General features: G+C 39.7%; 1 protein-coding gene across 4 annotated transcripts in view; it reads right to left on the bottom strand.

The window, feature by feature from the left end:
• The window catches only part of esrrga (estrogen-related receptor gamma a), a 201,089-nt gene that overhangs the window by 24,447 nt on the left and 163,083 nt on the right, over positions 1 to 13,559 (bottom strand). The gene's annotated exons all lie outside the window — the stretch shown is intronic.

Genomic DNA, 13,559 nt, shown 5'->3' on the forward strand with positions numbered 1-13,559 from the left:
CATCATGCCTTAATGTCCTAGCTTGAAGACAAGAACATTAGACCTCATTCCACCTCCTCATCTGGGCCTGAAAAAGCCTGGGCTGAAAATCTTAATTAATTGTCCAATAGTGCTGCGGGGTCATTATGCATTGCAATAAAGAAGCGTGTAATTATGAGATTTAACAGCCATTACCAAGGCCAGGAACTCATATGTCATCATCAGCAACCAAGCCAATGGTTTGGTACGGCTGTGTGTGTGGCTTGATAGACAGCACACACATTCATAATACACACTTGATTATGTATATGTTGTTCATATAGGTGGATAGTGTTTATATAAAAAAGAGACAAATGTGTCTGTTCTCATACAGACAAACAGTCGAGGTTACGATACATTTTTATGCACAAACTGACAATGCATACAGGCGAGCACATACACAAAAGAACACACACACACACGTGCATGCATACCCATCAGTCTGACCCAGACAATAAGGCAGCCAGCTGTGATAGCAGCCTGCAGATGAAACATCCCATCAAGATTAAATAGACACCAAAATACACATATTATTCCCGCTCTGTGTGTGTGTATTTAGTGTGTGCATGTGGGGGAACAGTGAACCACTAAGACCACAGACATGGTCCTTCACCTGCTAGCAGGTGGGAAATGACATACCTGTATAAGGATGGAGAGCTGTGTACAAATGCACACACCGTTCAAGATAGATTTTTAGAGAAGAGCTGAAGCTGTCAGGCAACCAAAACAAACAAACAAACAAAAAAAACACAAGAAAACATTCTTGACATGAAAAGTTTAGCTTGTAGACAAATGCATAAATACAGTTTTAAACACAGAGGAAGAATACAGCAGTATGTTAAATATAGAGACCATCAATGGCAACAAGATTACAATAGGGCTGTGGACCTGCTAGCCAAGGCTCAGTGATAGAGGGACATGTTTAAAGAAGAAGATGTTAATGATTCTGTTTAAAAAAGTTAACACATTTAAGGGCAAAGACAGTTATTTACAGTTTAAGCTTTCATTTTTTATGTCTGTATCTTCTACAGAGGCTGAAAAATAGAGAAATTCGATGCAGATTTTCAGGAACCCCCCCCCCCCCGCCCCAAGTTTTTGACGGCTGTTTTACCAGTAGAAAGGTTTTGGAGAAGTTTTGTGAACGCCCTCAGGTCTAAATGCGCTCAGATTTTGATGTAAATCTAGCCAAAACCTCCCAGTTTAGCCGTGTGTGGTCCTCAGTTTTCACCTCATTTTTGCACGTGTCTTGCATTATGAAAAGAGCAGTGCTCTGAATGAGAGCAAATGTTTGACTCAAGATAGTAGATGTGACTTCATCACATTGCCCACTGCCCATTCTGTATGTGTCAAATGTCTTCTCTCATTCCTGTCTTTGTATTGAACTGATGAACATTTGTCATCTCTGACATTTGCTTAACACACACTGAAGGCTGTCGTCACATGGCGCTTTAAAAAGTAGGAGGGATTAAGCAGAATTGTAACAACTGATTAAACTACTGAACATGTTCTGGTTGGTATTTAACCTAGAACACAGTTTACACCGGCTTTAAGCCACACTGAGTTAAAGGGGACAGCCTGTTGTTGAATTGTTGCCTCTCAGAAGATTTTTCTTTCTTCTGAGATGTACCTGCCGTTGTGTGTTTATACCCATATAATGTATATATATAATTTGCCTGTGTGCGTGCTGTGTGCACAGACCATAAGTCGTCCCCAGCTGCTGACAGGCACGCTCCAATCCTATTTTCCCACCTGCTTATTCCCTGATGGAAAGGATGAATCCTTCAGACTGTTATTTAAGAACGATAGATGGAGGATGGGAGAAAGAGAGAGACAGGGGAAGGAGGGAAGAAAGAGGAAGGGGAAGCAGGGGTGCAGGAGAGCACAAGGTAAGAGGGGAAAAGGAGAGAAACACAAGTAGAAGAAGGGGAGGAAGAGGGAGGTTGTGAAGGAGGGATAATGGCAGGGATGAGAGAGGAAGCTGGAGAATTGAGTGAAGAAGCAATTGTTGGAGAAGAAACAAAGAGAAAGCCTGGAGAATAAGAGGAAAGATAGAGATTAAAGAGGAGAAAGATTGAGTTAAAGACAAAAACAGTGAGCAAAGGTGAAGATATGTGGTAAAATAGTGGGAGAAAAGTGCACAGAGAGAGAATAACTATTTCAGGCCCGTCTGTGAACTTTGCATGAACCGACAGAAATGATGTGATGCCATGACAAGCCGGTCCCTCCTTCCACTAGATTTGCTGCATGCATAGGTGTGTGATACGTGGGTGTGGATGTCTGTGAATCCCTGTGTGTGTGTGTGATTTCTATATACCGCTTCTGGTGTGTGAGTGTGTGTGTACATGTGTGCTCCAACAGATAGAATAGGATGATGATGATTTGAAATGGAGTTTGGCCTGTGCGTAATTATGATCATCTATCTTTATGCCCCGCCAGCATATCATATCATATCACATCACATCATCTCTCTCTCTGTCCAGCACACACACACACACCCACACACAAAGACAAAAGCAAATTGAAAGTGGTAAAAGCTGACTGTTTGCTAGTGATGACTTCGATGATGATGGGCTCAGATGGTGTGCTGATTTATTTGTTACTGCTCGTCTGATGTCACACATTATAAAACTGTGCACGTCTGTGTGTGTTCATGCTCTTCTAGAGATGTGTATGTCTGTTGAGGAGTGTATATCTATGTTTTTCCACTGTGTGTTTGTGAATTCACGCCTATGTGCATGCTTATGTATGCGGCTTCCCTCTGATGTGTGTGTGTAAGACTTTATTTGATGCAGATTAGTCAGTGTACTCAGATTGCAGGCTGTGTCTCAAAGGCTGATAGACAAATGAATTTGATTTGCTAATGTAATCAAACTAATAAGAAAAACAGCAATGGGCTGCTGAGCACAAATCTTCTGACTTCAATATTTGTTTCTTTTTCTCACTTTTACTTGAACATCTTTAATGAACGACTTTCATGGCTTATCTTTTTTTTTAAAAGAAATTAGAATCCAAATCATGAAAATGACAACTAATGAGAGGCCGGTAAGAAAATCAGCAACCACTTTAAAAATCAGAGTATGTCTTAGAGAACATATATTTCATTCAATAGTAGAAAGAGCTTCATTTAGTGTAACCGTTGTCTTTCCTCTTCTCTACACCTTTCACACTCATCTTCAAGTGACTTCCATTCTTTTCATTATAAATTCAGGTCTGATTTGTCGTGACACATGTGCATACAGCAATATTGACAGTTGGTACAAGGTGTGAAGTAAGTTGCATGTGACTTTCTGTGTGATGTGTGTCAGGCTAGCTTACCTCTCATGGCATAAGGTGTGTGTCATCACCAAGTGTGACCTGATAGAGGGAATACCGGTGTGTGCCTGTGAATGCACCTACTGCAGTGTGTGATTGAGTGTCATCTCAGGTACATTGTCATGGAAACACTGTCAACATGGTGATGACAAAACAAACACAGGGTGTTGAACAGACAGGAGAGTCAACACAGACTGAACGTGCCCTCAGAGACTGAATATGTAGGGGCATTTCCCTCTCTCTTTCTGTATAAATCAAAACATCAAATCACTTTTTTATAACATCCCAAATTCTCACTAACAGGGAGACATATTTATCATAGCCGTCTGTTTTGCCTCCTTAAAGTTCTGTATTTTTTGTGATGGAATAAATTGAAATAATATAGTTGAAACTGTGACGTTTAAATTCTTTTTGTTCCCCAAAACTTATTATAATACATAAATGATTCGTCATCATGATTAATTCAACAAACTGATCGTGCCTTGTAATAAAAGACCAGAATGTAAAAGTATGAAAAGTTAAGTAATGAGACAGAAGTAAACCAATGTATGGAAAAGGGGAAATGATTTCCTTCCTCTGTTTTCTCATACTGATGAATTGTGCCCAATACCCACAGGCGTAATCTAATAAAGAAAGCCCAACTTAATCCAAACATAAAGCTCCGATATCAAATATTCTTTTCCTAATTTGATTTCATCAATATTTGTTTTCATCTGCAAACAGTAGTGTGTGTTTGTTTGTATGGGCTGCAAGAGGAAACCACTGTGCGGGTGCATTGGGAAAATAAGATGTGTCTGATGCACAAATGTGGACAATGAAACGAACACAAACACACAACACAAACACGCATAAGCAAACATACGTACTTGAAACCAAGACATCAACCTCTAAATGTGTTATGTGGCTCAGGGATGGGCAGAAATGGGACTCAAACACACGGAAATAAACAGGGGCTGGAATCATGCATAAGAATATATACTTTCTGGAGAGCACAAAAGAATTAAAACTGACCAAGGCAATGAACTAATCAAATGATCAAATCTTTATTTGAATAAAAATAAGATCCTGATAGAAAAAGGTGCAGTCAGCTCTATTGCATCAAAGACAAAGTGCTGTGATAACGCCTGTTGCCTTAATGCCTGATACTAATAAACTCAACAGTCTATGTATTGTTGCAGAATCTCAGCTTATGTATGTTTTTGTGTTTTCTATTACAAGTTTCTATGTAAGCAAACTGTGCTGCTATTGTGTGTGTATGTAAGTTTAAAGTGTATGTCTGTGTCTTGTGTTGGTGTATTTTAAGAAGGCACTCAGCATGCTGTGACTGTCAAGGTGAGCTAGCCTTAGCCGACAGAATGGGGGCAAACCTGCTTGCGAGGTTGGAGTGTCTATGTGTATTGCTGTTTATGTGTTTGTATGAGTTTACCTGTACATGTGTACCTAAACCTGGGGTCTGTACTAGGAAGCATTGTTTTCGCTTTGTGAGGTAACTCTCTGGGTTTTCAGTTCTAGAGAGGTGTCTTGCTTCTCAGAAGTTAGAAATCAACCTTTATGAAACATCTACCAACGGAGCAGTCAGATCTCTTAGTTGTGGAGGTCTGTTGGCTGATCAAGAGAAGGGACTTTTCCATATGTTTGTTATATATAATTGTGAAAGGTATTGTAAAAGATTTACAGTTATTATCCTTCAAAAAGAGACCAGTCAAAGAACTGCAGCTATCAGGTTTGTGGCATGAAATTAAGCATAGGCTACAACCAATTTGTTATTTTTATTTATCGCTAAGAGCCACACACCAGTCTATATTGTTGGAACTGCAGCTTAAATATTGTGTTTTGGTGACTGTAGCTCCTCATCTGTGCTTCAGCTGTGTGACCTCTGGTTTAAAGGCCTTTGCACACTCAGTCCAATTTTTTTCATCTGAAAGTTTTGCACATTTCGCCTGTGCATCATGTGGAAATCAACCATGAAACATAATCAGTATTGTGCTGAAGTTTGTACCCAAAGCTGCATAACACAGACTGAATTAAAGTTGCTCTCTGTCTCTCCAACTTGGCACAGCACTATGACGTGTGAGCTGGTGCCGTGTGACGCTCTCCGTCAGGATGGCTGGACCCAGTGTGGTTTTTCAAGGAATGAAAGAGGCACAGAATCATCTTCACTGGGGTGCCCATGGTCTAGCGGTTAGGTTGCTCCCCATGTACGTGGGCAACCCAGGTTAAAGTCCAGCCTGTGGCTCTTCCACCTATCATTCCCCTCTCTCTGCTCCCTGTTTACGGCTCTACCTTCCTACTGTGTTCTCTATCAAATAAAGGCAAAAATAAGTCTTAAAGAAAAGATTAAACTTCACTCTTTATTTTCTTTGCAGTATGAAAACATGGGATTGCAAGGTTTGACTGTATGCCATGATGTTTTTTTTCCCCAGATAATGCACTGAAAAACACATCAGAAAATTACACACTTAGTGTGCAAAGACCTTAACTCCTTCATATTCTTCAAATATCAATGTTTGCCCTGACTGCAAAAATATGATGCTCTGCTTACAGAAGTTTGGTTCATGTGTGTAATTGCCATACATTCCTCACGTTGCCTCTTCCAATTTAACTCTTTATTCATAAAGGTGACAACGAGATTCTCGTAACTGTTGTGTATGATCTTCTTTGTCTGGGTAACTGAAGCCAGACAACAAAAGTTAACCTGGGTATATTTAACTCGCTTCATAGCACAGGCCTCAGGCATTTTAATGTAGAGGCAAACAAAAGTAAGAGTTAAACAGACAGAAATATGAAGTGGGGAAACTTCAGTGAGGAACAAAACTTAAAAATAAGGTGTAGTGATATTACATCTGGGTAGCCAATGAAGAATTGATTAAACAATTAAAAGAATTATGTTTGTTGTTGTGTGATTGATGGAGTAGATTTTTTTCCCCTCTGATTTACCACCCTCTGACCCAAAGCCCAACAACCTCTTTGCTGATTGATAGCAACAGCAGACTCAATGAGGAGGGTTAAAAAGTGACATCACCACCAGTCTATGCTTTTACATTCCTCTATCACCACACACACACACACACAAATACACACACCTACACACACAGTGCATTCACTGTTCTGCATCTCTTGGAGCTCATTGTGAAGTGTTAAAATGTGTGTCAGTGTTAATTTAGAGAGCTGCACTCTGCTCTCTCTGAGTCAGTATTTGTGTGTATGTGAGTGAGTGAGGTTCCCCTTGGCTGCTTAGACTCAACATTTGATTTGCTAAAAGGAGCAGGACACTTCTATTAATCAATATTTGCTGACTGACTGAGTGTCTTTCTGGCTGATTGACTTGACTGACTGATTGGCTCACTAGCTGACTGTCTGCCAGTCTAGCAGACTAACCATTTCACTGGCTGAAATCTGTAAGTGAGAATCATGTAAAACAATGAACAGAAGAGCAAGAGCAGACCTGCAGAGGTGAAGATTCAGGAGGGCTTAGGCATGCAGTAAAGACAAAATGTTACATCTAATTCATGTCAGTTAATCACAATGATTCTAAATACAGAGCTGGTTTGACTTAATAAAACTGTGATTACAGTAATTTGCAAAGACATACAGACGGACAAAGCCAAGGAGAAAGGCTGGGGAGGGGGTGTCAGGGGGCGTAGGAGGGGATTGGGGTTGAGAGATGAGGTTGACTTGATAATGAAGAGGTTAAGGATACCATGGAGAGAGAGGGTGGGAGGTGAGGTCAGACAGGGGGAGAAAAGGAGAGAAAGCCAGAAAAGACAGAAGTATAAAGAGAAAAAAGAGGGGTCACAAGAGGGATTGAAAAGGTGGGGATATTTAGCCATCAGGTCAGAATAGTATTGTGCTAAAGGCTCTTTGGGATTATTCAGGTTACACTGAGGTAATGTATGTGACCTCCCAGCTTTTCATTTTGATTCATTTCTACACTTCCCTCCTCTGTCTCTTATCACACACACAAATAACAAAAGATAATTCTAATCACAAATACACAATATCCTACCTAAAACACATTGATAGGTCATTTGAGTGGACAAGAAAAAAATAGAATCATATCAAATAAGAATATGAAGAAATAAACAAATAAAAATCAATGGGAACTTGAAACAAGCCAGGATGAACTCCACATTTAATTTCTAACAAGTTTCCAGCATTTGTTGTGAAACTCTAGGGCTTCCTTTCTAAACCCATAAAAAAGAAAGAACTGAAAGACTAATCCTGGTTCTGCCACCATGTGGTTTTTCAATAAGAGCTATTTTTATTGGGCTCTAAGAACTGCCCTTAAAGTAAATCAATAAAAACATGTTGTTTCCACTTTGACATAAGTTTCACAAGCCAAAGTTACTGTTCTATTTATTTGTTTTTTGCTTTTGACACTATCATAATGACAATATAACCCAGAATATAGTACAACAAAGGGAACTGACTTTCCGGTCTTCACCTATGGAGCAAACATAGAAGACACAAAATCTTATGGTGGCAGGAAATGTCAGAGTTTATGCAGTTGTGCTAACATTCACCACTACTGACATGAGACAGAGTCTACCAGTCATCCAGACCTACAACTCATTCTTGTTTTTAGCACCTCTGTGGGGTCTTTCAACACCATCGCTCCTCCAAAATCAAAACAAGATAACGAAAGAGACAGGAGAAATGATAAAGAGATGAAGAGCATGCACAACATGAAACAAGAGCACTCCACTTGTCACCTGCTATCCCGTCACAACCACAACCACCCAAACCCCTTCTCCCGTATCTCCATAAAGGCCGATTAAATGAATAGACAGACAGCAACCCCCCTCCACCTCCCTTCCCCCATTTTTTTACAGCTCAATCATACTGCGTTACTGCCGACACATAGACCGCTTATCCTGAGTGTCAAAATTGAAAGGGGAAGGAAAGGAAGGTAGGAAGAGAGAGCGCATGAAAAGAAAAGCAAGTAAGAGGAGATAGAGAAGCAAGAGAATAGTGGAGGGGAAGTGGGGGGCGGCCCGAGAGCAATTTCTTTCCTGAATAAAGAAAGAATGGGGGAGGGGTCATAAAGAAACACTGATGGCAAGGCCCCTGGTTCTGGTAAAATAGACTGTGTTATAGGTTCTGCCTCTCATTCATTGATTCATTCATTTGTTCGTTTCTTGCTCTTTTCGTCAAGTCAAGTGCTCGCCTGTCTGTCTTTCCCTTTTGTGTCCGTGAGCAGAGATAAGAGCTGCTGGCATGACTGCCCGGTAGTCATTTAGTTATTATGGAGAGGGAAGGAGAGAGAGAGGATGAGGGAGTAAGAGAAGAGAAAAGAGAGGATGAAAAGGCTAATTCTACAGACAGATAAATGGCTCGTTTTGAATGCCCTCTTTCTTTCTTTTAATTCACTCTCTCATTCTCTTCTGTTTAAATATTTGCTGTTCTCCTCCTCCTACTATCAGCTGACCGCTCCTCATTCTTCCTTCAACACCTGTGTTACTATACACACTTGACTATGACATGTGGCCTAATATGCAGCTGGAGTTGTCTTTTTAAGAGCTATTAAAATTAAGCCTTCTCATCATAAACCATATTATCAGACTCCAAAGTCCTTTAAAAACAACTTTTACAATAATTCCACATGCATAGAGTTTCCTGAGTATTTCAGCATACTCTAAGTGTTGAGCCTGTGTATGTGGCCACTCCTGTTCAGTGTTAATTTCATCATCTAAAACTATGACTAAAATGTTCAACTTCATTTTTTTCCATGAGGACGATGAGACTAATAGTATCTACTAAATAGACTTTTGGTGAAAAAACTGACGAAGCAAGTTTAGTTTTCATCCAAGTGACTAAAATAAGACCAAAAATTTTTGAGCTGGACTGTTGAACATTCCAAAACTATGATATTTCTTGGGCAGCCAGACAGCCTAGTGGTTAGGTTGCGCCCCATGTACGCAGGTGGCCAGGGTTCAAGTACGGCCTGCAGCCTCTTTCTCACATGTCTCACTCCCACTCTCTCATCCCTGTTTCTGACTCTACCCACTGCTCTCCTCTCTAAAAATGAAGACATAAAAAGCCCCTAAACATCTCTATAAAAAAGTCCATGATATTTCTTAATTTTGCATACAGTCTGTGAAAACACACATAGCAATCAGGAAGAGATTGCAGTATATTTGAAAGCAAATAAAGGTACAGTATGTGATATTTAGTCTTGTGGCATTTATGGAAACAAACTTGGTAAAAAATCAAACATAATAAGAATAAGCAGGCCTAACTGAACAAGTGTTTAATCACCCGAATATATAAAATAGTTTTATTTTGAGTAACTTCGATTTTCCCTAATTTTATACACTACACCTTTAAAGATAGATAGTGATTGATAGTACATCAATGAAGAATATTATATTTGCCAATATTTAATATGGCTTTTAAATTTAGTTCATTCAGGAACAATCTTGTCATACATGTCACCATTTTATTGCAAAATAGATATACAGTTTTACTTCGTAAAGTAGGCTCTGCTCAAAAGATGCTTCCTGAATTAGTCAAGCAGCATTCTTTGTATGGATTTATACATTTATGACAATACCTGCTGAAGAAAAAAAAAATCAAAAGCAATAAATCCAAAGTAGCATGAATCTGAATGAGGGTGCAACAGCTTTATGCCATAAAGGAGGAAGCTGGGGTGGAGGAGGTGAAGCTTTGACAGAAGCTGCAGCAGCATGGTGCATCAGCATTAATGCAAGCAGGGATTAGTGAGAAATACGTCACAGTTAAATATGCTGTTGTGTTGATAGAAAGAGCTGTGACTGGCTGTGGGAGCTGGGAGGCTTGAATCGGGATCAGCTTGCCGTCAGCTGATCACGACTGGGCATATGACTTCTTTGTTCTGCATGAACTAACACTAAACTTATTTTCACACAAAACAATCGTTTCAACTATGAGTAAAAACTAAAATGTAGGACTTTTTATTGAGTAAAACTATAGTATAATGTTTTTGATTTTCGGCGACTGAAACTAGTCATTAACTTTTGAGAGGAAAAAATGACTAAAATGAGACTAAAACTTAAAGGAATTTTATTCTAAAGACCATGACTTAATTGAAAACTGCTGCCAAATTAAAAATGCTCCTGTCTGAGTTTCTCACAGCTTAAAACAGCAAAAAGCCTCTTAAAATGGTTTATGTTTGTGTTTGCATATATTATCTCTTTGAAACTACTGTGGATGTGTGAGGTGCCTGTGTGTGTTCGAGTCACATTCCTCATAGGAAACAAGAGACACACACTGTGTCTGAAACCTCATTTTCCCCTTCTAATGACATATCAAATGTTTGCATATAGGCCGTATCAGTATGGAAATGAGCGTGCATACCCACATGCACTCACAGCTTTAGAATAAAAGAACCAATCAAAGAGATATGTGTGTATATGTGTTGTCACAAGTCTCTAAGGTTGGGCGAGTCTGTGTGTCAAACATGGCAAGCAACACACACACACACACACAGACACGCACAGACACACGTAGCCTAGCCTTGTTATCCGGGGGCCTGTCTTGCAGGCAGCCTCTCTAACGCTGAGTGATGTTTAAATTAGTTTACAATTTAGCCTCCTCGCTATCCGCAGACGGCTCTTAACTCAGTGTGTGCATGCGATGTGGTTTTGTGTGTGCGTGTTTGTGCGTGTGTGAGCGTAACAAATTGTTGCCAGTACGGCAGACATCTAATGACTTCAAATTAGCTGCCTGGCGCTCGCCTTGACACGTTGTTACCACTGTTAGCAGCCTGTGTGTGCGCGTATGTGCATGCATGCGTGTGTCTGTGCGTATGCAGCGCTGCACAGCCATATCATGAAGCATAAATTGGCTTCACCTCTCCTCTCTCTGCCTCTGTCTTTTTTCTCTTTGTTTCTCTGTCTCTCTCCATCAATTTGATTAAAAAAATTACTGTACCATGGCGATAAAAGATGCGCATGCTTACATATACACCCTATAGACTTTATAGTTGCACACAGACACTCAGAGCTGACAAGATTTGAAACAAGAAGGCGACAAAAAGGTTAACGTGTCTATTGTAGTCCATTCTATTCAAGACTTTAGTCATTGTAGACTCTTTATTGGTTGCCCTTTTGTGTTTGTGTATGTGTGTGGGAGTCTGATAAAGAATGTTTAGGTGTATTTCTTTTTGACAATCCTTTCCATCCTGACTGAACAGTAGATCACGTTCTGTGTGTCCATGTTTTTATGTTTGTGTGTGTGGAAAGGCCAGTATTAGATCAGTGTTCAGTGTTGTAAACAATGAGGATTTCATAAAGTCTTCACAACACACACACAAGCACAGGCGCACACTTGGAAGATGAAGAGTTCTATCTTTCTGTGTGAGCACTGGATTGCCTCTCTCGTTCATCTAATCATGCCATCTTCTCTCCTCCACCAAGCAATCGTTGCGCTTCGCTCCCTCCACACAAAGAGCACACACACATTTTACCTAGCTCATGGCTAACTCTTTTTACTCTCTGTTAAAAATAGTGAGTAAATAATAAAGAGAGCCTAATGAATAATCCTTCATTGAATAAACATCACGTGTGTTGCTATGTGTGTTTCTGTTAGTTTTTTATGTGTGTGTACAGAAAGCAGAGAGAGAGAGCTAGAAGAAGCTGAGAGGGATAAATGGATTAGAAGAGACAGCAAAAAGGAGTAAAACACAGGTCAGGGAGATTAGCTGAAAGGAGGTGGTATTGGAAAGATGCTATATGTTGTTTTGAAAGCGAAAAATAAATATTCAAAGAGCTATATTTGGTTTATGGATCAATAGATATGTCTGCTTACAGCCCATACAGCAGCACATAGATCAATACACTAACAAGAAGCAATGTATATTCCCATCTCTCCTTTTCCTCTTCCCTCCATCTTTTTTCTTTTTCTCTTTGTTATTTTCACATTTATTGATAACATATAAAAAATATCATTTGGAGGTCCTGTTATCCAACGCCATTGACTTTATTGTTATAGATTTACGTAGCATGACTGAGTGGTATTTATGTCTCTAATCTGGTGTTTCCCTCTATGCTCTCACATCCTGCTGTGCTTTTTGAAAACATAGCAGCAGGGGGTGATTCTCTTCTTTTATATTTTAATGTATTCTACTGGATTCTATTCAATAAATGTATTTTCCATTGTCATTGTGACTAATTTTTGCACTAATCTGTGCTAATCTGAGATGCCATGATTCTTTTCTCAGTGCTGTCACAGCAGGCTCTCTCCCTCAAACCAAACCCAGATTAGAACTTTCAAGTTTCCCTCCCATACCTGCTCCCAGTTCTTTATGTTTAGATTCTTTCATCAAACCACTCTGCTTTGTTCCTCTCTAGTGTCCATCTTATATATTAGCTGCTATTTTAATCTTCTCTTTTTAGGGCCTATATCTATCTTTGAACAGTTTATGGAGAATCAGTCGATGGGGGTAGCCAATCGAATTAAGTTTTAAAGATTGTGGAGGCTCTTGCAAATTTTAAATCAGATGTGTGAATTTTAAATCAGATGTGTGAAAGCGTTTTAGTTTCTGGTGTCAAGAAAAAAGAAAGGAGAAAAGGTGACAAACAAGCAAAAATTTTATGCAGACACTGACAGACTGTGGTGGCACACTTGATGGGAAATACGAATAATGCCACTTGGAAAATCAACACCCCGAAAAGACTCACAAAGAGGAGGACAAAAGAGTCTTAAGAAAACGTTCACAATACCACTTCCCCACAACAGCTTGAGGGCTAAACAGATCACAAGCTGTATCAGTGAATATTTCACCGATGGTGCTTTTTTTGCACACAAATTGTAATATTCCAGATATCAGCGTATCAGATATAGGCATCTCTATTTGAAACCTGTACAAACATAACTCACTGGTCAGTTAAAGCTGTGATTTAAAAGGGCTTTGTTCTCCACAGCTCAGTGACTTCAGGCACACACAACCACAAACACACACACAGGTCGAAGGTAAGGGGATTGAACTGATAGTTCAAAAGGTCAGAATTTATATGTGTGTGTGTTTGGGATGAGGTATTTGTCAGTAGGTTTGGTCTAAGTGAGGCCATTTGGTTGGTCTGTTGGCAGAGTCAAGAGTTCAGACTGTCTGGGTTCAAGGATTAGGGTAAGAGGTCACATCTTAGCTCTAGGTGAACTTGTACCTATGTAACTGTGCCTGAACTGCTCTAACCTTTAACTTTCTCTACCAATTTACACAGCTTGTGTGTTTGTGAGTGTGTATCAAACCT

Source organism: Cheilinus undulatus, linkage group 1 (genome assembly GCF_018320785.1).
Source record: "Cheilinus undulatus linkage group 1, ASM1832078v1, whole genome shotgun sequence".
NCBI classification, from domain to species: Eukaryota; Metazoa; Chordata; class Actinopteri; order Labriformes; family Labridae; genus Cheilinus; species Cheilinus undulatus.